Raw genomic sequence first — 24,587 nt, 5'->3', positions numbered from 1 at the left:
CGGTACAGAGTCAATGTGGAGGCTATATACAGGGGGAACTGGTACAGAGTCAATGTGGAGGCTATATACAGGGGGTACCGGTACAGAGTCAATGTGGAGGCTATATACAGGGGGTACCGGTACAGAGTCAATGTGGAGGCTATATACAGGGGGTACCGGTACAGAGTCAATGTGGAGGCTATATACAGGGTTTACCGGTACAGAGTCAATGTGGAGGCTATATACAGGGGGTACCGGTACAGAGTCAATGTGGAGGCTATATACAGGGTATTACGGTACAGAGTCAATGTGGAGGCTATATACAGGGGGTACCGGTACAGAGTCAATGTGGAGGCTATATACAGGGTTTACCGGTAAAGAGTCAATGTGGAGGCTATATACAGGGGGTACCGGTACAGAGTCAATGTGGAGGCTATATACAGGGTATTACGGTACAGAGTCAATGTGGAGACTATATACAGGGGGTACCGGTAAAGAGTCAATGTGGAGGCTATTTACAGGGGGAACCGGTACAGAGTCAATGTGGAGGCTATATACAGGGGGTACCGGTAAAGAGTCAATGTGGAGGCTATATACAGGGGGTACCGGTACAGAGTCAATGTGGAGGCTATATACAGGGAGTTACGGTACAGAGTCAATGTGGAGGCTATATACAGGTGGTACCGGTACAGAGTCAATGTGGAGGCTATATACAGGGGGTACCGGTACAGAGTCAATGTGGAGGCTATATACAGGGTATTACGGTACAGAGTCAATGTGGAGGCTATATACAGGGGGTACCGGTAAAGAGTCAATGTGGAGGCTATTTACAGGGGGAACCGGTACAGAGTCAATGTGGAGGCTATATACAGGGGGTACCGGTAAAGAGTCAATGTGGAGGCTATATACAGGGGGTACCGGTACAGAGTCAATGTGGAGGCTATATACAGGGAGTTACGGTACAGAGTCAATGTGGAGGCTGTATACAGGGGGGTACCGGTACAGAGTCAATGTGGAGGCTATATACAGGGTGTTACGGTACAGAGTCAATGTGGAGGCTATATACAGGGGGTACCGGTACAGAGTCAATGTGGAGGCTATATACAGGGGGTACCGGTACAGAGTCAATGTGGAGGCTATATACAGGGTGTTACGGTACAGAGTCAATGTGGAGGCTATATACAGGGGGGTACCGGTACAGAGTCAATGTGGAGGCTATATACAGGGTGTTACGGTACAGAGTCAATGTGGAGGCTATATACAGGGGGTACCGGTACAGAGTCAATGTGGAGGCTATATACAGGGGGTACCGGTACAGAGTCAATGTGGAGGCTATATACAGGGTGTACCGGTACAGAGTCAATGTGGAGGCTATATACAGGGGGTACCGGTACAGAGTCAATGTGGAGGCTATATACAGGGGGAACCGGTACAGAGTCAATGTGGAGGCTATATACAGGGTGTTACGGTACAGAGTCAATGTGGAGGTTATATACAGGGTGTTACGGTACAGAGTCAATGTGGAGGCAATATACAGGGTGTACCGGTACAGAGTCAATGTGGAGGCTATATACAGGGGGAACCGGTGCAGAGTCAATGTGGAGGCTATATACAGGGTGTTACGGTACAGAGTCAATGTGGAGGTTATATACAGGGTGTTACGGTACAGAGTCAATGTGGAGGCTATATACAGGGTGTTACGGTACAGAGTCAATGTGGAGGCTATATACAGGGTGTACCGGTACAGAGTCAATGTGGAGGCTATATACAGAGGGAACCGGTACAGAGTCAATGTGGAGGCTATATACAGGGGGTACCGGTACAGAGTCAATGTGGAGGCTATATACAGGGGGTACCGGTACAGAGTCAATGTGGAGGCTATATACAGTGTGTTACGGTACAGAGTCAATGTGGAGGCTATATACAGGGGGTACCGGTACAGAGTCAATGTGGAGGCTATATACAGGGGGAACCGGTACAGAGTCAATGTGGAGGCTATATACAGGGTGTACCGGTACAGAGTCAATGTGGAGGCTATATACAGGGTGTACCGGTACAGAGTCAATGTAGAGGCTATATACAGGGGGAACCGGTACAGAGTCAATGTGAAGGCTATATACAGGGTGTTACTGTACAGAGTCAATGTGGAGGTTATATACAGGGTGTTACGGTACAGAGTCAATGTGGAGGCTATATACAGGGTGTACTGGTACAGAGTCAATGTGGAGGCTATATACAGGGGGAACCGGTACAGAGTCAATGTGGAGGCTATATACAGGGTGTTACGGTACAGAGTCAATGTGGAGGTTATATACAGGGTGTTACGGTACAGAGTCAATGTGGAGGCTATATACAGGGTGTTACGGTACAGAGTCAATGTGGAGGCTATATACAGGGTGTACCGGTACAGAGTCAATGTGGAGGCTATATACAGGGGGAACCGGTACAGAGTCAATGTGGAGGCTATATACAGGGGGTACCGGTACAGAGTCAATGTGGAGGCTATATACAGGGGGTACCGGTACAGAGTCAATGTGGAGGCTATATACAGGGTGTTACGGTACAGAGTCAATGTGGAGACTATATACAGGGGGTACCGGTACAGAGTCAATGTGGAGGCTATATACAGGGGGAACCGGTACAGAGTCAATGTGGAGAATATATACAGGGTGTTACGGTACAAAGTCAATGTGGAGGCTATATACAGGGTGTTACGGTACAGAGTCAATGTGGAGGCTATATACAGGGTGTTACGGTACAGAGTCAATGTGGAGGCTATATACAGGGGGTACCGGTACAGAGTCAATGTGGAGGCTATATACAGGGTGTTACGGTACAGAGTCAATGTGGAGGCTGTATACAGGGGGGTACCGGTACAGAGTCAATGTGGAGGCTATATACAGGGGGTACCGGTACAGAGTCAATGTGGAGGCTATATACAGGGGGTACCGGTACAGAGTCAATGTGGAGGTTATATACAGGGGGTACCGGTACAGAGTCAATGTGGAGGCTATATACAGGGGGAACTGGTACAGAGTCAATGTGGAGGCTATATACAGGGGGTACCGGTACAGAGTCAATGTGGAGGCTATATACAGGGGGTACCGGTACAGAGTCAATGTGGAGGCTATATACAGGGGGTACCGGTACAGAGTCAATGTGGAGGCTATATACAGGGTTTACCGGTACAGAGTCAATGTGGAGGCTATATACAGGGGGTACCGGTACAGAGTCAATGTGGAGGCTATATACAGGGTATTACGGTACAGAGTCAATGTGGAGGCTATATACAGGGGGTACCGGTACAGAGTCAATGTGGAGGCTATATACAGGGTTTACCGGTAAAGAGTCAATGTGGAGGCTATATACAGGGGGTACCGGTACAGAGTCAATGTGGAGGCTATATACAGGGTATTACGGTACAGAGTCAATGTGGAGACTATATACAGGGGGTACCGGTACAGAGTCAATGTGGAGGCTATATACAGGGGGAACCGGTACAGAGTCAATGTGGAGGCTATATACAGGGGGAACCGGTACAGAGTCAAAGTGGAGGCTATATACAGGGTGTACCGGTACAGAGTCAATGTGGAGGCTATATACAGGGGGTACCGGTACAGAGTCAATGTGGAGGCTATATACAGGGGGAACCGGTACAGAGTCAATGTGGAGGCTATATACAGGGTGTTACGGTACAGAGTCAATGTGGAGGTTATATACAGGGTGTTACGGTACAGAGTCAATGTGGAGGCTATATACAGGGTGTTACGGTACAGAGTCAATGTGGAGGCTATATACAGGGTGTACCGGTACAGAGTCAATGTGGAGGCTATATACAGGGGGTACCGGTACAGAGTCAATGTGGAGGCTATATACAGGGGGTACCGGTACAGAGTCAATGTGGAGGCTATATACAGGGGGTACCGGTACAGAGTCAATGTGGAGGCTATATACAGGGTGTTACGGTACAGAGTCAATGTGGAGGCTATATACAGGGGGTACCGGTACAGAGTCAATGTGGAGGCTATATACAGGGTGTACCGGTACAGAGTCAATGTGGAGGCTATATACAGGGTGTACCGGTACAGAGTCAATGTAGAGGCTATATACAGGGGGAACCGGTACAGAGTCAATGTGAAGGCTATATACAGGGTGTTACTGTACAGAGTCAATGTGGAGGTTATATACAGGGTGTTACGGTACAGAGTCAATGTGGAGGCTATATACAGGGTGTACTGGTACAGAGTCAATGTGGAGGCTATATACAGGGGGAACCGGTACAGAGTCAATGTGGAGGCTATATACAGGGTGTTACGGTACAGAGTCAATGTGGAGGTTATATACAGGGTGTTACGGTACAGAGTCAATGTGGAGGATATATACAGGGGGAACCGGTACAGAGTCAATGTGGAGGCTATATACAGGGGGTACCGGTACAGAGTCAATGTGGAGGCTATATACAGGGGGTACCGGTACAGAGTCAATGTGGAGGCTATATACAGGGTGTTACGGTACAGAGTCAATGTGGAGGCTATATACAGGGGGTACCGGTACAGAGTCAATGTGGAGGCTATATACAGGGGGAACCGGTACAGAGTCAATGTGGAGAATATATACAGGGGGAACCGGTACAGAGTCAATGTGGAGAATATATACAGGGTGTTACGGTACAAAGTCAATGTGGAGGCTATATACAGGGTGTTACGGTACAGAGTCAATGTGGAGGCTATATACAGGGTGTTACGGTACAGAGTCAATGTGGAGGCTATATACAGGGGGTACCGGTACAGAGTCAATGTGGAGGCTATATACAGGGTGTTACGGTACAGAGTCAATGTGGAGGCTGTATACAGGGGGGTACCGGTACAGAGTCAATGTGGAGGCTATATACAGGGGGTACCGGTACAGAGTCAATGTGGAGGTTATATACAGGGGGTACCGGTACAGAGTCAATGTGGAGGCTATATACAGGGGGAACCGGTACAGAGTCAATGTGGAGGCTATATACAGGGTGTACCGGTACAGAGTCAATGTGGAGGCTATATACAGGGTGTACCGGTACAGAGTCAATGTAGAGGCTATATACAGGGGGAACCGGTACAGAGTCAATGTGAAGGCTATATACAGGGTGTTACTGTACAGAGTCAATGTGGAGGTTATATACAGGGTGTTACGGTACAGAGTCAATGTGGAGGCTATATACAGGGTGTACTGGTACAGAGTCAATGTGGAGGCTATATACAGGGGGAACCGGTACAGAGTCAATGTGGAGGCTATATACAGGGTGTTACGGTACAGAGTCAATGTGGAGGTTATATACAGGGTGTTACGGTACAGAGTAAATGTGGAGGCTATATACAGGGTGTTACGGTACAGAGTCAATGTGGAGGCTATATACAGGGTGTACCGGTACAGAGTCAATGTAGAGGCTATATACAGGGGGAACCGGTACAGAGTCAATGTGGAGGCTATATACAGGGGGAACCGGTACAGAGTCAATGTGGAGAATATATACAGGGTGTTACGGTACAAAGTCAATGTGGAGGCTATATACAGGGTGTTACGGTACAGAGTCAATGTGGAGGCTATATACAGGGTGTTACGGTACAGAGTCAATGTGGAGGCTATATACAGGGGGTACCGGTACAGAGTCAATGTGGAGGCTATATACAGTGTGTTACGGTACAGAGTCAATGTGGAGGCTATATACAGGGGGTACCGGTACAGAGTCAATGTGGAGGCTATATACAGGGGGAACCGGTACAGAGTCAATGTGGAGGCTATATACAGGGTGTACCGGTACAGAGTCAATGTGGAGGCTATATACAGGGTGTACCGGTACAGAGTCAATGTAGAGGCTATATACAGGGGGAACCGGTACAGAGTCAATGTGAAGGCTATATACAGGGTGTTACTGTACAGAGTCAATGTGGAGGTTATATACAGGGTGTTACGGTACAGAGTCAATGTGGAGGCTATATACAGGGTGTACTGGTACAGAGTCAATGTGGAGGCTATATACAGGGGGAACCGGTACAGAGTCAATGTGGAGGCTATATACAGGGTGTTACGGTACAGAGTCAATGTGGAGGTTATATACAGGGTGTTACGGTACAGAGTCAATGTGGAGGCTATATACAGGGTGTTACGGTACAGAGTCAATGTGGAGGCTATATACAGGGTGTACCGGTACAGAGTCAATGTGGAGGCTATATACAGGGGGAACCGGTACAGAGTCAATGTGGAGGCTATATACAGGGGGTACCGGTACAGAGTCAATGTGGAGGCTATATACAGGGGGTACCGGTACAGAGTCAATGTGGAGGCTATATACAGGGTGTTACGGTACAGAGTCAATGTGGAGGCTATATACAGGGGGTACCGGTACAGAGTCAATGTGGAGGCTATATACAGGGGGAACCGGTACAGAGTCAATGTGGAGAATATATACAGGGTGTTACGGTACAAAGTCAATGTGGAGGCTATATACAGGGTGTTACGGTACAGAGTCAATGTGGAGGCTATATACAGGGTGTTACGGTACAGAGTCAATGTGGAGGCTATATACAGGGGGTACCGGTACAGAGTCAATGTGGAGGCTATATACAGGGTGTTACGGTACAGAGTCAATGTGGAGGCTGTATACAGGGGGGTACCGGTACAGAGTCAATGTGGAGGCTATATACAGGGGGTACCGGTACAGAGTCAATGTGGAGGCTATATACAGGGGGTACCGGTACAGAGTCAATGTGGAGGTTATATACAGGGGGTACCGGTACAGAGTCAATGTGGAGGCTATATACAGGGGGAACTGGTACAGAGTCAATGTGGAGGCTATATACAGGGGGTACCGGTACAGAGTCAATGTGGAGGCTATATACAGGGGGTACCGGTACAGAGTCAATGTGGAGGCTATATACAGGGGGTACCGGTACAGAGTCAATGTGGAGGCTATATACAGGGTTTACCGGTACAGAGTCAATGTGGAGGCTATATACAGGGGGTACCGGTACAGAGTCAATGTGGAGGCTATATACAGGGTATTACGGTACAGAGTCAATGTGGAGGCTATATACAGGGGGTACCGGTACAGAGTCAATGTGGAGGCTATATACAGGGTTTACCGGTAAAGAGTCAATGTGGAGGCTATATACAGGGGGTACCGGTACAGAGTCAATGTGGAGGCTATATACAGGGTATTACGGTACAGAGTCAATGTGGAGACTATATACAGGGGGTACCGGTACAGAGTCAATGTGGAGGCTATATACAGGGGGAACCGGTACAGAGTCAAAGTGGAGGCTATATACAGGGTGTACCGGTACAGAGTCAATGCGGAGGCTATATACAGGGGGTACCGGTACAGAGTCAATGTGGAGGCTATATACAGGGGGAACCGGTACAGAGTCAATGTGGAGGCTATATACAGGGTGTTACGGTACAGAGTCAATGTGGAGGTTATATACAGGGTGTTACGGTACAGAGTCAATGTGGAGGCTATATACAGGGTGTACCGGTACAGAGTCAATGTGGAGGCTATATACAGGGGGAACCGGTACAGAGTCAATGTGGAGGCTATATACAGGGTGTTACGGTACAGAGTCAATGTGGAGGTTATATACAGGGTGTTACGGTACAGAGTCAATGTGGAGGCTATATACAGGGTGTTACGGTACAGAGTCAATGTGGAGGCTATATACATGGTGTACCGGTACAGAGTCAATGTGGAGGCTATATACAGGGGGAACCGGTACAGAGTCAATGTGGAGGCTATATACAGGGTGTTACGGTACAAAGTCAATGTGGAGGCTATATACAGGGTTTTACGGTACAGAGTCAATGTGGAGGCTATATACAGGGTGTTACGGTACAGAGTCAATGTGGAGGCTGTATACAGGGGGTACCGGTACAGAGTCAATGTGGAGGCTATATACAGGGGGTACCGGTACAGAGTCAATGTGGAGGCTATATACAGGGTTTACCGGTACAGAGTCAATGTGGAGGCTATATACAGGGGGTACCGGTACAGAGTCAATGTGGAGGCTATATACAGGGTATTACGGTACAGAGTCAATGTGGAGGCTATATACAGGGGGTACCGGTACAGAGTCAATGTGGAGGCTATATACAGGGTGTTACGGTACAGAGTCAATGTGGAGGCTATATACAGGGGGTACCGGTACAGAGTCAATGTAGAGGCTATATACAGGGGGTACCGGTACAGAGTCAATGTGGAGGTTATATACAGGGTGTTACGGTACAGAGTCAATGTGGAGGCTATATACAGGGTGTTAGGGTACAGAGTCAATGTGGAGGCTATATACAGGGGGTACCGGTACAGAGTCAATGTAGAGGCTATATACAGGGGGTACCGGTACAGAGTCAATGTGGAGGCTATATACAGGGTGTTACGGTACAGAGTCAATGTGGAGGCTATATACAGGGTGTACCGGTACAGAGTCAATGTGGAGGCTATATACAGGGTGTTACGGTACAGAGTCAATGTGGAGGCTATATACAGGGGGTACTGGTACAGAGTCAATGTGGAGGCTATATACAGGGAGTTACGGTACAGAGTCAATGTGGAGGCTATATACAGGTGGTACCGGTACAGAGTCAATGTGGAGGCTATATACAGGGGGTACCGGTACAGAGTCAATGTGGAGGCTATATACAGGGTATTACGGTACAGAGTCAATGTGGAGGCTATATACAGGGGGTACCGGTAAAGAGTCAATGTGGAGGCTATTTACAGGGGGAACCGGTACAGAGTCAATGTGGAGGCTATATACAGGGGGTACCGGTAAAGAGTCAATGTGGAGGCTATATACAGGGGGTACCGGTACAGAGTCAATGTGGAGGCTATATACAGGGAGTTACGGTACAGAGTCAATGTGGAGGCTGTATACAGGGGGGTACCGGTACAGAGTCAATGTGGAGGCTATATACAGGGTGTTACGGTACAGAGTCAATGTGGAGGCTATATACAGGGGGTACCGGTACAGAGTCAATGTGGAGGCTATATACAGGGGGTACCGGTACAGAGTCAATGTGGAGGCTATATACAGGGTGTTACGGTACAGAGTCAATGTGGAGGCTATATACAGGGGGGTACCGGTACAGAGTCAATGTGGAGGCTATATACAGGGTGTTACGGTACAGAGTCAATGTGGAGGCTATATACAGGGGGTACCGGTACAGAGTCAATGTGGAGGCTATATACAGGGGGTACCGGTACAGAGTCAATGTGGAGGCTATATACAGGGTGTACCGGTACAGAGTCAATGTGGAGGCTATATACAGGGGGTACCGGTACAGAGTCAATGTGGAGGCTATATACAGGGGGAACCGGTACAGAGTCAATGTGGAGGCTATATACAGGGTGTTACGGTACAGAGTCAATGTGGAGGTTATATACAGGGTGTTACGGTACAGAGTCAATGTGGAGGCAATATACAGGGTGTACCGGTACAGAGTCAATGTGGAGGCTATATACAGGGGGAACCGGTGCAGAGTCAATGTGGAGGCTATATACAGGGTGTTACGGTACAGAGTCAATGTGGAGGTTATATACAGGGTGTTACGGTACAGAGTCAATGTGGAGGCTATATACAGGGTGTTACGGTACAGAGTCAATGTGGAGGCTATATACAGGGTGTACCGGTACAGAGTCAATGTGGAGGCTATATACAGAGGGAACCGGTACAGAGTCAATGTGGAGGCTATATACAGGGGGTACGGTACAGAGTCAATGTGGAGGCTATATACAGGGGGTACCGGTACAGAGTCAATGTGGAGGCTATATACAGGGGGAACCGGTACAGAGTCAATGTGGAGGCTATATACAGGGGGTACCGGTACAGAGTCAATGTGGAGGCTATATACAGGGTTTACCGGTACAGAGTCAATGTGGAGGCTATATACAGGGGGTACCGGTACAGAGTCAATGTGGAGGCTATATACAGGGTATTACGGTACAGAGTCAATGTGGAGGCTATATACAGGGGGTACCGGTACAGAGTCAATGTGGAGGCTATATACAGGGTGTTACGGTACAGAGTCAATGTGGAGGCTATATACAGGGGGTACCGGTACAGAGTCAATGTAGAGGCTATATACAGGGGGTACCGGTACAGAGTCAATGTGGAGGTTATATACAGGGTGTTACGGTACAGAGTCAATGTGGAGGCTATATACAGGGTGTTAGGGTACAGAGTCAATGTGGAGGCTATATACAGGGGGTACCGGTACAGAGTCAATGTAGAGGCTATATACAGGGGGTACCGGTACAGAGTCAATGTGGAGGCTATATACAGGGTGTTACGGTACAGAGTCAATGTGGAGGCTATATACAGGGTGTACCGGTACAGAGTCAATGTGGAGGCTATATACAGGGTGTTACGGTACAGAGTCAATGTGGAGGCTATATACAGGGGGTACTGGTACAGAGTCAATGTGGAGGCTATATACAGGGAGTTACGGTACAGAGTCAATGTGGAGGCTATATACAGGTGGTACCGGTACAGAGTCAATGTGGAGGCTATATACAGGGGGTACCGGTACAGAGTCAATGTGGAGGCTATATACAGGGTATTACGGTACAGAGTCAATGTGGAGGCTATATACAGGGGGTACCGGTAAAGAGTCAATGTGGAGGCTATTTACAGGGGGAACCGGTACAGAGTCAATGTGGAGGCTATATACAGGGGGTACCGGTAAAGAGTCAATGTGGAGGCTATATACAGGGGGTACCGGTACAGAGTCAATGTGGAGGCTATATACAGGGAGTTACGGTACAGAGTCAATGTGGAGGCTGTATACAGGGGGGTACCGGTACAGAGTCAATGTGGAGGCTATATACAGGGTGTTACGGTACAGAGTCAATGTGGAGGCTATATACAGGGGGTACCGGTACAGAGTCAATGTGGAGGCTATATACAGGGGGTACCGGTACAGAGTCAATGTGGAGGCTATATACAGGGTGTTACGGTACAGAGTCAATGTGGAGGCTATATACAGGGGGGTACCGGTACAGAGTCAATGTGGAGGCTATATACAGGGTGTTACGGTACAGAGTCAATGTGGAGGCTATATACAGGGGGTACCGGTACAGAGTCAATGTGGAGGCTATATACAGGGGGTACCGGTACAGAGTCAATGTGGAGGCTGTATACAGGGTGTTACGGTACAGAGTCAATGTGGAGGCTATATACAGGGTGTACCGGTACAGAGTCAATGTGGAGGCTATATACAGAGGGAACCGGTACAGAGTCAATGTGGAGGCTATATACAGGGGGTACGGTACAGAGTCAATGTGGAGGCTATATACAGGGGGTACCGGTACAGAGTCAATGTGGAGGCTATATACAGGGGGAACCGGTACAGAGTCAATGTGGAGGCTATATACAGGGGGTACCGGTACAGAGTCAATGTGGAGGCTATATACAGGGTTTACCGGTACAGAGTCAATGTGGAGGCTATATACAGGGGGTACCGGTACAGAGTCAATGTGGAGGCTATATACAGGGTATTACGGTACAGAGTCAATGTGGAGGCTATATACAGGGGGTACCGGTACAGAGTCAATGTGGAGGCTATATACAGGGTGTTACGGTACAGAGTCAATGTGGAGGCTATATACAGGGGGTACCGGTACAGAGTCAATGTAGAGGCTATATACAGGGGGTACCGGTACAGAGTCAATGTGGAGGTTATATACAGGGTGTTACGGTACAGAGTCAATGTGGAGGCTATATACAGGGTGTTAGGGTACAGAGTCAATGTGGAGGCTATATACAGGGGGTACCGGTACAGAGTCAATGTAGAGGCTATATACAGGGGGTACCGGTACAGAGTCAATGTGGAGGCTATATACAGGGTGTTACGGTACAGAGTCAATGTGGAGGCTATATACAGGGTGTACCGGTACAGAGTCAATGTGGAGGCTATATACAGGGTGTTACGGTACAGAGTCAATGTGGAGGCTATATACAGGGGGTACTGGTACAGAGTCAATGTGGAGGCTATATACAGGGAGTTACGGTACAGAGTCAATGTGGAGGCTATATACAGGTGGTACCGGTACAGAGTCAATGTGGAGGCTATATACAGGGGGTACCGGTACAGAGTCAATGTGGAGGCTATATACAGGGTATTACGGTACAGAGTCAATGTGGAGGCTATATACAGGGGGTACCGGTAAAGAGTCAATGTGGAGGCTATTTACAGGGGGAACCGGTACAGAGTCAATGTGGAGGCTATATACAGGGGGTACCGGTAAAGAGTCAATGTGGAGGCTATATACAGGGGGTACCGGTACAGAGTCAATGTGGAGGCTATATACAGGGAGTTACGGTACAGAGTCAATGTGGAGGCTGTATACAGGGGGGTACCGGTACAGAGTCAATGTGGAGGCTATATACAGGGTGTTACGGTACAGAGTCAATGTGGAGGCTATATACAGGGGGTACCGGTACAGAGTCAATGTGGAGGCTATATACAGGGGGTACCGGTACAGAGTCAATGTGGAGGCTATATACAGGGTGTTACGGTACAGAGTCAATGTGGAGGCTATATACAGGGGGGTACCGGTACAGAGTCAATGTGGAGGCTATATACAGGGTGTTACGGTACAGAGTCAATGTGGAGGCTATATACAGGGGGTACCGGTACAGAGTCAATGTGGAGGCTATATACAGGGGGTACCGGTACAGAGTCAATGTGGAGGCTATATACAGGGTGTACCGGTACAGAGTCAATGTGGAGGCTATATACAGGGGGTACCGGTACAGAGTCAATGTGGAGGCTATATACAGGGGGAACCGGTACAGAGTCAATGTGGAGGCTATATACAGGGTGTTACGGTACAGAGTCAATGTGGAGGTTATATACAGGGTGTTACGGTACAGAGTCAATGTGGAGGCAATATACAGGGTGTACCGGTACAGAGTCAATGTGGAGGCTATATACAGGGGGAACCGGTGCAGAGTCAATGTGGAGGCTATATACAGGGTGTTACGGTACAGAGTCAATGTGGAGGTTATATACAGGGTGTTACGGTACAGAGTCAATGTGGAGGCTATATACAGGGTGTTACGGTACAGAGTCAATGTGGAGGCTATATACAGGGTGTACCGGTACAGAGTCAATGTGGAGGCTATATACAGAGGGAACCGGTACAGAGTCAATGTGGAGGCTATATACAGGGGGTACGGTACAGAGTCAATGTGGAGGCTATATACAGGGGGTACCGGTACAGAGTCAATGTGGAGGCTATATACAGGGGGAACCGGTACAGAGTCAATGTGGAGGCTATATACAGGGGGTACCGGTACAGAGTCAATGTGGAGGCTATATACAGGGGGAACCGGTACAGAGTCAATGTGGAGGCTATATACAGGGTGTACCGGTACAGAGTCAATGTGGAGGCTATATACAGGGTGTACCGGTACAGAGTCAATGTAGAGGCTATATACAGGGGGAACCGGTACAGAGTCAATGTGAAGGCTATATACAGGGTGTTACTGTACAGAGTCAATGTGGAGGTTATATACAGGGTGTTACGGTACAGAGTCAATGTGGAGGCTATATACAGGGTGTACTGGTACAGAGTCAATGTGGAGGCTATATACAGGGGGAACCGGTACAGAGTCAATGTGGAGGCTATATACAGGGTGTTACGGTACAGAGTCAATGTGGAGGTTATATACAGGGTGTTACGGTACAGAGTCAATGTGGAGGCTATATACAGGGTGTTACGGTACAGAGTCAATGTGGAGGCTATATACAGGGTGTACCGGTACAGAGTCAATGTGGAGGCTATATACAGGGGGAACCGGTACAGAGTCAATGTGGAGGCTATATACAGGGGGTACCGGTACAGAGTCAATGTGGAGGCTATATACAGGGGGTACCGGTACAGAGTCAATGTGGAGGCTATATACAGGGTGTTACGGTACAGAGTCAATGTGGAGACTATATACAGGGGGTACCGGTACAGAGTCAATGTGGAGGCTATATACAGGGGGAACCGGTACAGAGTCAATGTGGAGAATATATACAGGGTGTTACGGTACAAAGTCAATGTGGAGGCTATATACAGGGTGTTACGGTACAGAGTCAATGTGGAGGCTATATACAGGGTGTTACGGTACAGAGTCAATGTGGAGGCTATATACAGGGGGTACCGGTACAGAGTCAATGTGGAGGCTATATACAGGGTGTTACGGTACAGAGTCAATGTGGAGGCTGTATACAGGGGGGTACCGGTACAGAGTCAATGTGGAGGCTATATACAGGGGGTACCGGTACAGAGTCAATGTGGAGGCTATATACAGGGGGTACCGGTACAGAGTCAATGTGGAGGTTATATACAGGGGGTACCGGTACAGAGTCAATGTGGAGGCTATATACAGGGGGAACTGGTACAGAGTCAATGTGGAGGCTATATACAGGGGGTACCGGTACAGAGTCAATGTGGAGGCTATATACAGGGGGTACCGGTACAGAGTCAATGTGGAGGCTATATACAGGGGGTACCGGTACAGAGTCAATGTGGAGGCTATATACAGGGTTTACCGGTACAGAGTCAATGTGGAGGCTATATACAGGGGGTACCGGTACAGAGTCAATGTGGAGGCTATATACAGGGTATTACGGTACAGAGTCAATGTGGAGGCTATATACAGGGGGTACCGGTACAGAGTCAATGTGGAGGCTATATACAGGGTTTACCGGTAAAGAGTCAATGTGGAGGCTATATACAGGGGGTACCGGTACAGAGTCAATGTGGAGGCTATATACAGGGTATTACGGTACAGAGTCAATGTGGAGACTATATACAGGGGGTACCGGTACAGAGTCAATGTGGAGGCTATATACAGGGGGAACCGGTACAGAGTCAATGTGGAGGCTATATACAGGGGGAACCGGTACAGAGTCAAAGTGGAGGCTATATACAGGGTGTACCGGTACAGAGTCAATGTGGAGGCTATATACAGGGGGTACCGGTACAGAGTCAATGTGGAGGCTATATACAGGGGGAACCGGTACAGAGTCAATGTGGAGGCTATATACAGGGTGTTACGGTACAGAGTCAATGTGGAGGTTATATACAGGGTGTTACGGTACAGAGTCAATGTGGAGGCTATATACAGGGTGTTACGGTACAGAGTCAATGTGGAGGCTATATACAGGGTGTACCGGTACAGAGTCAATGTGGAGGCTATATACAGGGGGTACCGGTACAGAGTCAATGTGGAGGCTATATACAGGGGGTACCGGTACAGAGTCAATGTGGAGGCTATATACAGGGTGTTACGGTACAGAGTCAATGTGGAGGCTATATACAGGGGGTACCGGTACAGAGTCAATGTGGAGGCTATATACAGGGTGTACCGGTACAGAGTCAATGTGGAGGCTATATACAGGGTGTACCGGTACAGAGTCAATGTAGAGGCTATATACAGGGGGAACCGGTACAGAGTCAATGTGAAGGCTATATACAGGGTGTTACTGTACAGAGTCAATGTGGAGGTTATATACAGGGTGTTACGGTACAGAGTCAATGTGGAGGCTATATACAGGGTGTACTGGTACAGAGTCAATGTGGAGGCTATATACAGGGGGAACCGGTACAGAGTCAATGTGGAGGCTATATACAGGGTGTTACGGTACAGAGTCAATGTGGAGGTTATATACAGGGTGTTACGGTACAGAGTCAATGTGGAGGCTATATACAGGGTGTTACGGTACAGAGTCAATGTGGAGGCTATATACAGGGTGTACCGGTACAGAGTCAATGTGGAGGCTATATACAGGGGGAACCGGTACAGAGTCAATGTGGAGGCTATATACAGGGGGTACCGGTACAGAGTCAATGTGGAGGCTATATACAGGGGGTACCGGTACAGAGTCAATGTGGAGGCTATATACAGGGTGTTACGGTACAGAGTCAATGTGGAGGCTATATACAGGGGGTACCGGTACAGAGTCAATGTGGAGGCTATATACAGGGGGAACCGGTACAGAGTCAATGTGGAGAATATATACAGGGGGAACCGGTACAGAGTCAATGTGGAGAATATATACAGGGTGTTACGGTACAAAGTCAATGTGGAGGCTATATACAGGGTGTTACGGTACAGAGTCAATGTGGAGGCTATATACAGGGTGTTACGGTACAGAGTCAATGTGGAGGCTATATACAGGGGGTACCGGTACAGAGTCAATGTGGAGGCTATATACAGGGTGTTACGGTACAGAGTCAATGTGGAGGCTGTATACAGGGGGGTACCGGTACAGAGTCAATGTGGAGGCTATATACAGGGGGTACCGGTACAGAGTCAATGTGGAGGTTATATACAGGGGGTACCGGTACAGAGTCAATGTGGAGGCTATATACAGGGGGAACCGGTACAGAGTCAATGTGGAGGCTATATACAGGGGGTACCGGTACAGAGTCAATGTGGAGGCTATATACAGGGGGTACCGGTACAGAGTCAATGTGGAGGCTATATACAGGGGGTACCGGTACAGAGTCAATGTGGAGGCTATATACAGGGTGTTACCGGTACAGAGTCAATGTGGAGGCTATATACAGGGGGTACCGGTACAGAGTCAATGTGGAGGCTATATACAGGGTGTTACGGTACAGAGTCAATGTGGAGGCTATATACAGGGGGTACCGGTACAGAGTCAATGTGGAGGCTATATACAGGGGGTACCGGTACAGAGTCAATGTGGAGGCTATATACAGGGTTTACCGGTAAAGAGTCAATGTGGAGGCTATATACAGGGGGTACCGGTACAGAGTCAATGTGGAGGCTATATACAGGGTATTACGGTACAGAGTCAATGTGGAGGCTATATACAGGGGGTACCGGTACAGAGTCAATGTGGAGGCTATATACAGGGGGTACCGGTACAGAGTCAATGTGGAGGCTATATACAGGGGGAACCGGTACAGAGTCAAAGTGGAGGCTATATACAGGGTGTACCGGTACAGAGTCAATGTGGAGGCTATATACAGGGGGTACCGGTACAGAGTCAATGTGGAGGCTATATACAGGGGGAACCGGTACAGAGTCAATGTGGAGGCTATATACAGGGTGTTACGGTACAGAGTCAATGTGGAGGTTATATACAGGGTGTTACGGTACAGAGTCAATGTGGAGGCTATATACAGGGTGTACCGGTACAGAGTCAATGTGGAGGCTATATACAGGGGGAACCGGTACAGAGTCAATGTGGAGGCTATATACAGGGTGTTACGGTACAGAGTCAATGTGGAGGTTATATACAGGGTGTTACGGTACAGAGTCAATGTGGAGGCTATATACAGGGTGTTACGGTACAGAGTCAATGTGGAGGCTATATACAGGGTGTACCGGTACAGAGTCAATGTGGAGGCTATATACAGGGGGAACCGGTACAGAGTCAATGTGGAGGCTATATACAGGGTGTTACGGTACAAAGTCAATGTGGAGGCTATATACAGGGTGTTACGGTACAGAGTCAATGTGGAGGCTATATACAGGGTGTTACGGTACAGAGTCAATGTGGAGGCTATATACAGGGGGTACCGGTACAGAGTCAATGTGGAGGCTATATACAGGGTGTTACGGTACAGAGTCAATGTGGAGGCTGTATACAGGGGGGTACTGTACAGAGTCAATGTGGAGGCTATATACAGGGGGTACCGGTACAGAGTCAATGTGGAGGCTATATACAGGGGGTACCGGTACAGAGTCAATGTGGAGGTTATATACAGGGGGTACCGGTACAGAGTCAATGTGGAGGCTATATACAGGGGGAACTGGTACAGAGTCAATGTGGAGGCTATATACAGGGGGTACCGGTACAGAGTCAATGTGGAGGCTATATACAGGGGGTACCGGTACAGAGTCAATGTGGAGGCTATATACAGGGGGTACCGGTACAGAGTCAATGTGGAGGCTATATACAGGGTTTACCGGTACAGAGTCAATGTGGAGGCTATATACAGGGGGTACCGGTACAGAGTCAATGTGGAGGCTATATACAGGGTATTACGGTACAGAGTCAATGTGGAGGCTATATACAGGGGGTACCGGTACAGAGTCAATGTGGAGGCTATATACAGGGTTTACCGGTAAAGAGTCAATGTGGAGGCTATATACAGGGGGTACCGGTACAGAGTCAATGTGGAGGCTATATACAGGGTATTACGGTACAGAGTCAATGTGGAGACTATATACAGGGGGTACCGGTACAGAGTCAATGTGGAGGCTATATACAGGGGGAACCGGTACAGAGTCAATGTGGAGGCTATATACAGGGTGTACCGGTACAGAGTCAATGTGGAGGCTATATACAGGGGGTACCGGTACAGAGTCAATGTGGAGGCTATATACAGGGGGTACCGGTACAGAGTCAATGTGGAGGCTATATACAGGGTGTTACGGTACAGAGTCAATGTGGAGGCTATATACAGGGTGTTACCGGTACAGAGTCAATGTGGAGGCTATATACAGGGTGTTACGGTACAGAGTCAATGTGGAGGCTATATACAGGGTGTACCGGTACAGAGTCAATGTGGAGGCTATATACAGAGGGTACCGGTACAGAGTCAATGTGGAGGCTATATACAGGGGGTACCGGTACAGAGTCAATGTGGAGGCTATATACAGGGGGTACCGGTACAGAGTCAATGTGGAGGCTATATACAGGGTGTTACGGTACAGAGTCAATGTGGAGGCTATATACAGGGGGTACCGGTACAGAGTCAATGTGGAGGCTATATACAGGGGGAACCGGTACAGAGTCAATGTGGAGGCTATATACAGGGTGTACCGGTACAGAGTCAATGTGGAGGCTATATACAGGGGGTACCGGTACAGAGTCAATGTGGAGGCTATATACAGGGGGAACCGGTACAGAGTCAATGTGGAGGCTATATACAGGGTGTTACGGTACAGAGTCAATGTGGAGGTTATATACAGGGTGTTACGGTACAGAGTCAATGTGGAGGCTATATACAGGGTGTACCGGTACAGAGTCAATGTGGAGGCTATATACAGGGGGAACCGGTACAGAGTCAATGTGGAGGCTATATACAGGGTGTTACGGTACAGAGTCAATGTGGAGGTTATATACAGGGTGTTACGGTACAGAGTCAATGTGGAGGCTATATACAGGGTGTTACGGTACAGAGTCAATGTGGAGGCTATATACAGGGTGTACCGGTACAGAGTCAATGTGGAGGCTATATACAGGGGGAACCGGTACAGAGTCAATGTGGAGGCTATATACAGGGGGTACCGGTACAGAGTCAATGTGGAGGCTATATACAGGGGGTACCGGTACAGAGTCAATGTGGAGGCTATATACAGGGGGAACCGGTACAGAGTCAATGTGGAGAATATATACAGGGTGTTACGGTACAGAGTCAATGTGGAGGCTATATACAGGGTGTTACGGTACAGAGTCAATGTGGAGGCTATATACAGGGTGTTACGGTACAGAGTCAATGTGGAGGCTATATACAGGGGGTACCGGTACAGAGTCAATGTGGAGGCTATTTACAGGGTGTTACGGTACAGAGTCAATGTGGAGGCTGTATACAGGGGGGTACTGTACAGAGTCAATGTGGAGGCTATATACAGGGGGTACCGGTACAGAGTCAATGTGGAGGCTATATACAGGGGGTACCGGTACAGAGTCAATGTGGAAGTTATATACAGGGGGTACCGGTACAGAGTCAATGTGGAGGCTATATACAGGGGGAACTGGTACAGAGTCAATGTGGAGGCTATATACAGGGGGTACCGGTACAGAGTCAATGTGGAGGCTATATACAGGGGGTACCGGTACAGAGTCAATGTGGAGGCTATATACAGGGGGTACCGGTACAGAGTCAATGTGGAGGCTATATACAGGGTTTACCGGTACAGAGTCAATGTGGAGGCTATATACAGGGGGTACCGGTACAGAGTCAATGTGGAGGCTATATACAGGGTATTACGGTACAGAGTCAATGTGGAGGCTATATACAGGGGGTACCGGTACAGAGTCAATGTGGAGGCTATATACAGGGTTTACCGGTAAAGAGTCAATGTGGAGGCTATATACAGGGGGTACCGGTACAGAGTCAATGTGGAGGCTATATACAGGGTATTACGGTACAGAGTCAATGTGGAGACTATATACAGGGGGTACCGGTACAGAGTCAATGTGGAGGCTATATACAGGGGGAACCGGTACAGAGTCAAAGTGGAGGCTATATACAGGGTGTACCGGTACAGAGTCAATGTGGAGGCTATATACAGGGGGTACCGGTACAGAGTCAATGTGGAGGCTATATACAGGGGGAACCGGTACAGAGTCAATGTGGAGGCTATATACAGGGTGTTACGGTACAGAGTCAATGTGGAGGTTATATACAGGGTGTTACGGTACAGAGTCAATGTGGAGGCTATATACAGGGTGTTACGGTACAGAGTCAATGTGGAGGCTATATACAGGGTGTACCGGTACAGAGTCAATGTGGAGGCTATATACAGAGGGAACCGGTACAGAGTCAATGTGGAGGCTATATACAGGGGGTACCGGTACAGAGTCAATGTGGAGGCTATATACAGGGGGTACCGGTACAGAGTCAATGTGGAGGCTATATACAGTGTGTTACGGTACAGAGTCAATGTGGAGGCTATATACAGGGGGTACCGGTACAGAGTCAATGTGGAGGCTATATACAGGGGGAACCGGTACAGAGTCAATGTGGAGGCTATATACAGGGTGTACCGGTACAGAGTCAATGTGGAGGCTATATACAGGGTGTACCGGTACAGAGTCAATGTAGAGGCTATATACAGGGGGAACCGGTACAGAGTCAATGTGAAGGCTATATACAGGGTGTTACTGTACAGAGTCAATGTGGAGGTTATATACAGGGTGTTACGGTACAGAGTCAATGTGGAGGCTATATACAGGGTGTACTGGTACAGAGTCAATGTGGAGGCTATATACAGGGGGAACCGGTACAGAGTCAATGTGGAGGCTATATACAGGGTGTTACGGTACAGAGTCAATGTGGAGGTTATATACAGGGTGTTACGGTACAGAGTCAATGTGGAGGCTATATACAGGGTGTTACGGTACAGAGTCAATGTGGAGGCTATATACAGGGTGTACCGGTACAGAGTCAATGTGGAGGCTATATACAGGGGGAACCGGTACAGAGTCAATGTGGAGGCTATATACAGGGGGTACCGGTACAGAGTCAATGTGGAGGCTATATACAGGGGGTACCGGTACAGAGTCAATGTGGAGGCTATATACAGGGTGTTACGGTACAGAGTCAATGTGGAGGCTATATACAGGGGGTACCGGTACAGAGTCAATGTGGAGGCTATATACAGGGGGAACCGGTACAGAGTCAATGTGGAGAATATATACAGGGTGTTACGGTACAAAGTCAATGTGGAGGCTATATACAGGGTGTTACGGTACAGAGTCAATGTGGAGGCTATATACAGGGTGTTACGGTACAGAGTCAATGTGGAGGCTATATACAGGGGGTACCGGTACAGAGTCAATGTGGAGGCTATATACAGGGTATTACGGTACAGAGTCAATGTGGAGGCTGTATACAGGGGGGTACCGGTACAGAGTCAATGTGGAGGCTATATACAGGGGGTACCGGTACAGAGTCAATGTGGAGGCTATATACAGGGGGTACCGGTACAGAGTCAATGTGGAGGTTATATACAGGGGGTACCGGTACAGAGTCAATGTGGAGGCTATATACAGGGGGAACTGGTACAGAGTCAATGTGGAGGCTATATACAGGGGGTACCGGTACAGAGTCAATGTGGAGGCTATATACAGGGGGTACCGGTACAGAGTCAATGTGGAGGCTATATACAGGGGGTACCGGTACAGAGTCAATGTGGAGGCTATATACAGGGTTTACCGGTACAGAGTCAATGTGGAGGCTATATACAGGGGGTACCGGTACAGAGTCAATGTGGAGGCTATATACAGGGTATTACGGTACAGAGTCAATGTGGAGGCTATATACAGGGGGTACCGGTACAGAGTCAATGTGGAGGCTATATACAGGGTTTACCGGTAAAGAGTCAATGTGGAGGCTATATACAGGGGGTACCGGTACAGAGTCAATGTGGAGGCTATATACAGGGTATTACGGTACAGAGTCAATGTGGAGACTATATACAGGGGGTACCGGTACAGAGTCAATGTGGAGGCTATATACAGGGGGAACCGGTACAGAGTCAAAGTGGAGGCTATATACAGGGTGTACCGGTGCAGAGTCAATGTGGAGGCTATATACAGGGGGTACCGGTACAGAGTCAATGTGGAGGCTATATACAGGGGGAACCGGTACAGAGTCAATGTGGAGGCTATATACAGGGTGTTACGGTACAGAGTCAATGTGGAGGTTATATACAGGGTGTTACGGTACAGAGTCAATGTGGAGGCTATATACAGGGTGTACCGGTACAGAGTCAATGTGGAGGCTATATACAGGGGGAACCGGTACAGAGTCAATGTGGAGGCTATATACAGGGTGTTACGGTACAGAGTCAATGTGGAGGTTATATACAGGGTGTTACGGTACAGAGTCAATGTGGAGGCTATATACAGGGTGTTACGGTACAGAGTCAATGTGGAGGCTATATACAGGGTGTACCGGTACAGAGTCAATGTGGAGGCTATATACAGGGGGAACCGGTACAGAGTCAATGTGGAGGCTATATACAGGGGGTACCGGTACAGAGTCAATGTGGAGGCTATATACAGGGGGTACCGGTACAGAGTCAATGTGGAGGCTATATACAGGGTGTTACGGTACAGAGTCAATGTGGAGGCTATATACAGGGGGTACCGGTACAGAGTCAATGTGGAGGCTATATACAGGGGGAACCGGTACAGAGTCAATGTGGAGGCTATATACAGGGGGTTACGGTACAAAGTCAATGTGGAGGCTATATACAGGGTTTTACGGTACAGAGTCAATGTGGAGGCTATATACAGGGTGTTACGGTACAGAGTCAATGTGGAGGCTATATACAGGGGGTACCGGTACAGAGTCAATGTGGAGGCTATATACAGGGGGTACCGGTACAGAGTCAATGTGGAGGCTATATACAGGGTTTACCGGTACAGAGTCAATGTGGAGGCTATATACAGGGGGTACCGGTACAGAGTCAATGTGGAGGCTATATACAGGGTATTACGGTACAGAGTCAATGTGGAGGCTATATACAGGGGGTACCGGTACAGAGTCAATGTGGAGGCTATATACAGGGTGTTACGGTACAGAGTCAATGTGGAGGCTATATACAGGGGGTACCGGTACAGAGTCAATGTAGAGGCTATATACAGGGGGTACCGGTACAGAGTCAATGTGGAGGTTATATACAGGGTGTTACGGTACAGAGTCAATGTGGAGGCTATATACAGGGTGTTAGGGTACAGAGTCAATGTGGAGGCTATATACAGGGGGTACCGGTACAGAGTCAATGTAGAGGCTATATACAGGGGGTACCGGTACAGAGTCAATGTGGAGGCTATATACAGGGTGTTACGGTACAGAGTCAATGTGGAGGCTATATACAGGGTGTACCGGTACAGAGTCAATGTGGAGGCTATATACAGGGTGTTACGGTACAGAGTCAATGTGGAGGCTATATACAGGGGGTACTGGTACAGAGTCAATGTGGAGGCTATATACAGGGTGTTACGGTACAGAGTCAATGTGGAGGCTATATACAGGGTGTTACGGTACAGAGTCAATGTGGAGGCTATATACAGGGGGTACCGGTACAGAGTCAATGTGGAGGCTATATACAGGGGGAACCGGTACAGAGTCAATGTGGAGGCTATATACAGGGTGTTACGGTACAGAGTCAATGTGGAGGCTATATACAGGGGGTACCGGTACAGAGTCAATGTGGAGGCTATATACAGGGGGTACCGGTACAGAGTCAATGTGGAGGCTATATACAGGGGGTACCGGTACAGAGTCAATGTGGAGGCTATATACAGGGGGTACCGGTACAGAGTAAATGTGGAGGCTATATACAGGGGGAACCGGTACAGAGTCAATGTGGAGGCTATATACAGGGTTTACCGGTACAGAGTCAATGTGGAGGCTATATACAGGGGGTACCGGTACAGAGTCAATGTGGAGGCTATATACAGGGTGTTACGGTACAGAGTCAATGTGGAGGCTATATACAGGGTGTACCGGTACAGAGTCAATGTGGAGGCTATATACAGGGTGTTACGGTACAGAGTCAATGTGGAGGCTATATACAGGGGGTACTGGTACAGAGTCAATGTGGAGGCTATATACAGGGTGTTACGGTACAGAGTCAATGTGGAGGCTATATACAGGGTGTTACGGTACAGAGTCAATGTGGAGGCTTTATACAGGGTGTTACGGTACAGAGTCAATGTGGAGGCTATAGACAGGGTGTTACGGTGCAGAGTCAATGTGGAGGCTATATACAGGGTGTTATGGTACAGAGTCAATGTGGAGGCTATATACAGGGGGTACTGGTACAGAGTCAATGTGGAGGCTATATACAGGGGGTACCGGT

General features: G+C 48.5%; 1 protein-coding gene across 1 annotated transcript in view; it reads right to left on the bottom strand.

Annotated features, from left to right (window-relative positions):
* The window catches only part of LOC129845393 (endophilin-A1-like), an 84,418-nt gene that overhangs the window by 41,292 nt on the left and 18,539 nt on the right, over positions 1–24,587 (bottom strand). The gene's annotated exons all lie outside the window — the stretch shown is intronic.

This window comes from Salvelinus fontinalis, unplaced genomic scaffold (assembly GCF_029448725.1).
Source record: "Salvelinus fontinalis isolate EN_2023a unplaced genomic scaffold, ASM2944872v1 scaffold_0286, whole genome shotgun sequence".
Classification (NCBI taxonomy): domain Eukaryota; kingdom Metazoa; phylum Chordata; class Actinopteri; order Salmoniformes; family Salmonidae; genus Salvelinus; species Salvelinus fontinalis.
This window is presented reverse-complemented; position numbering and strand designations above follow the sequence as displayed.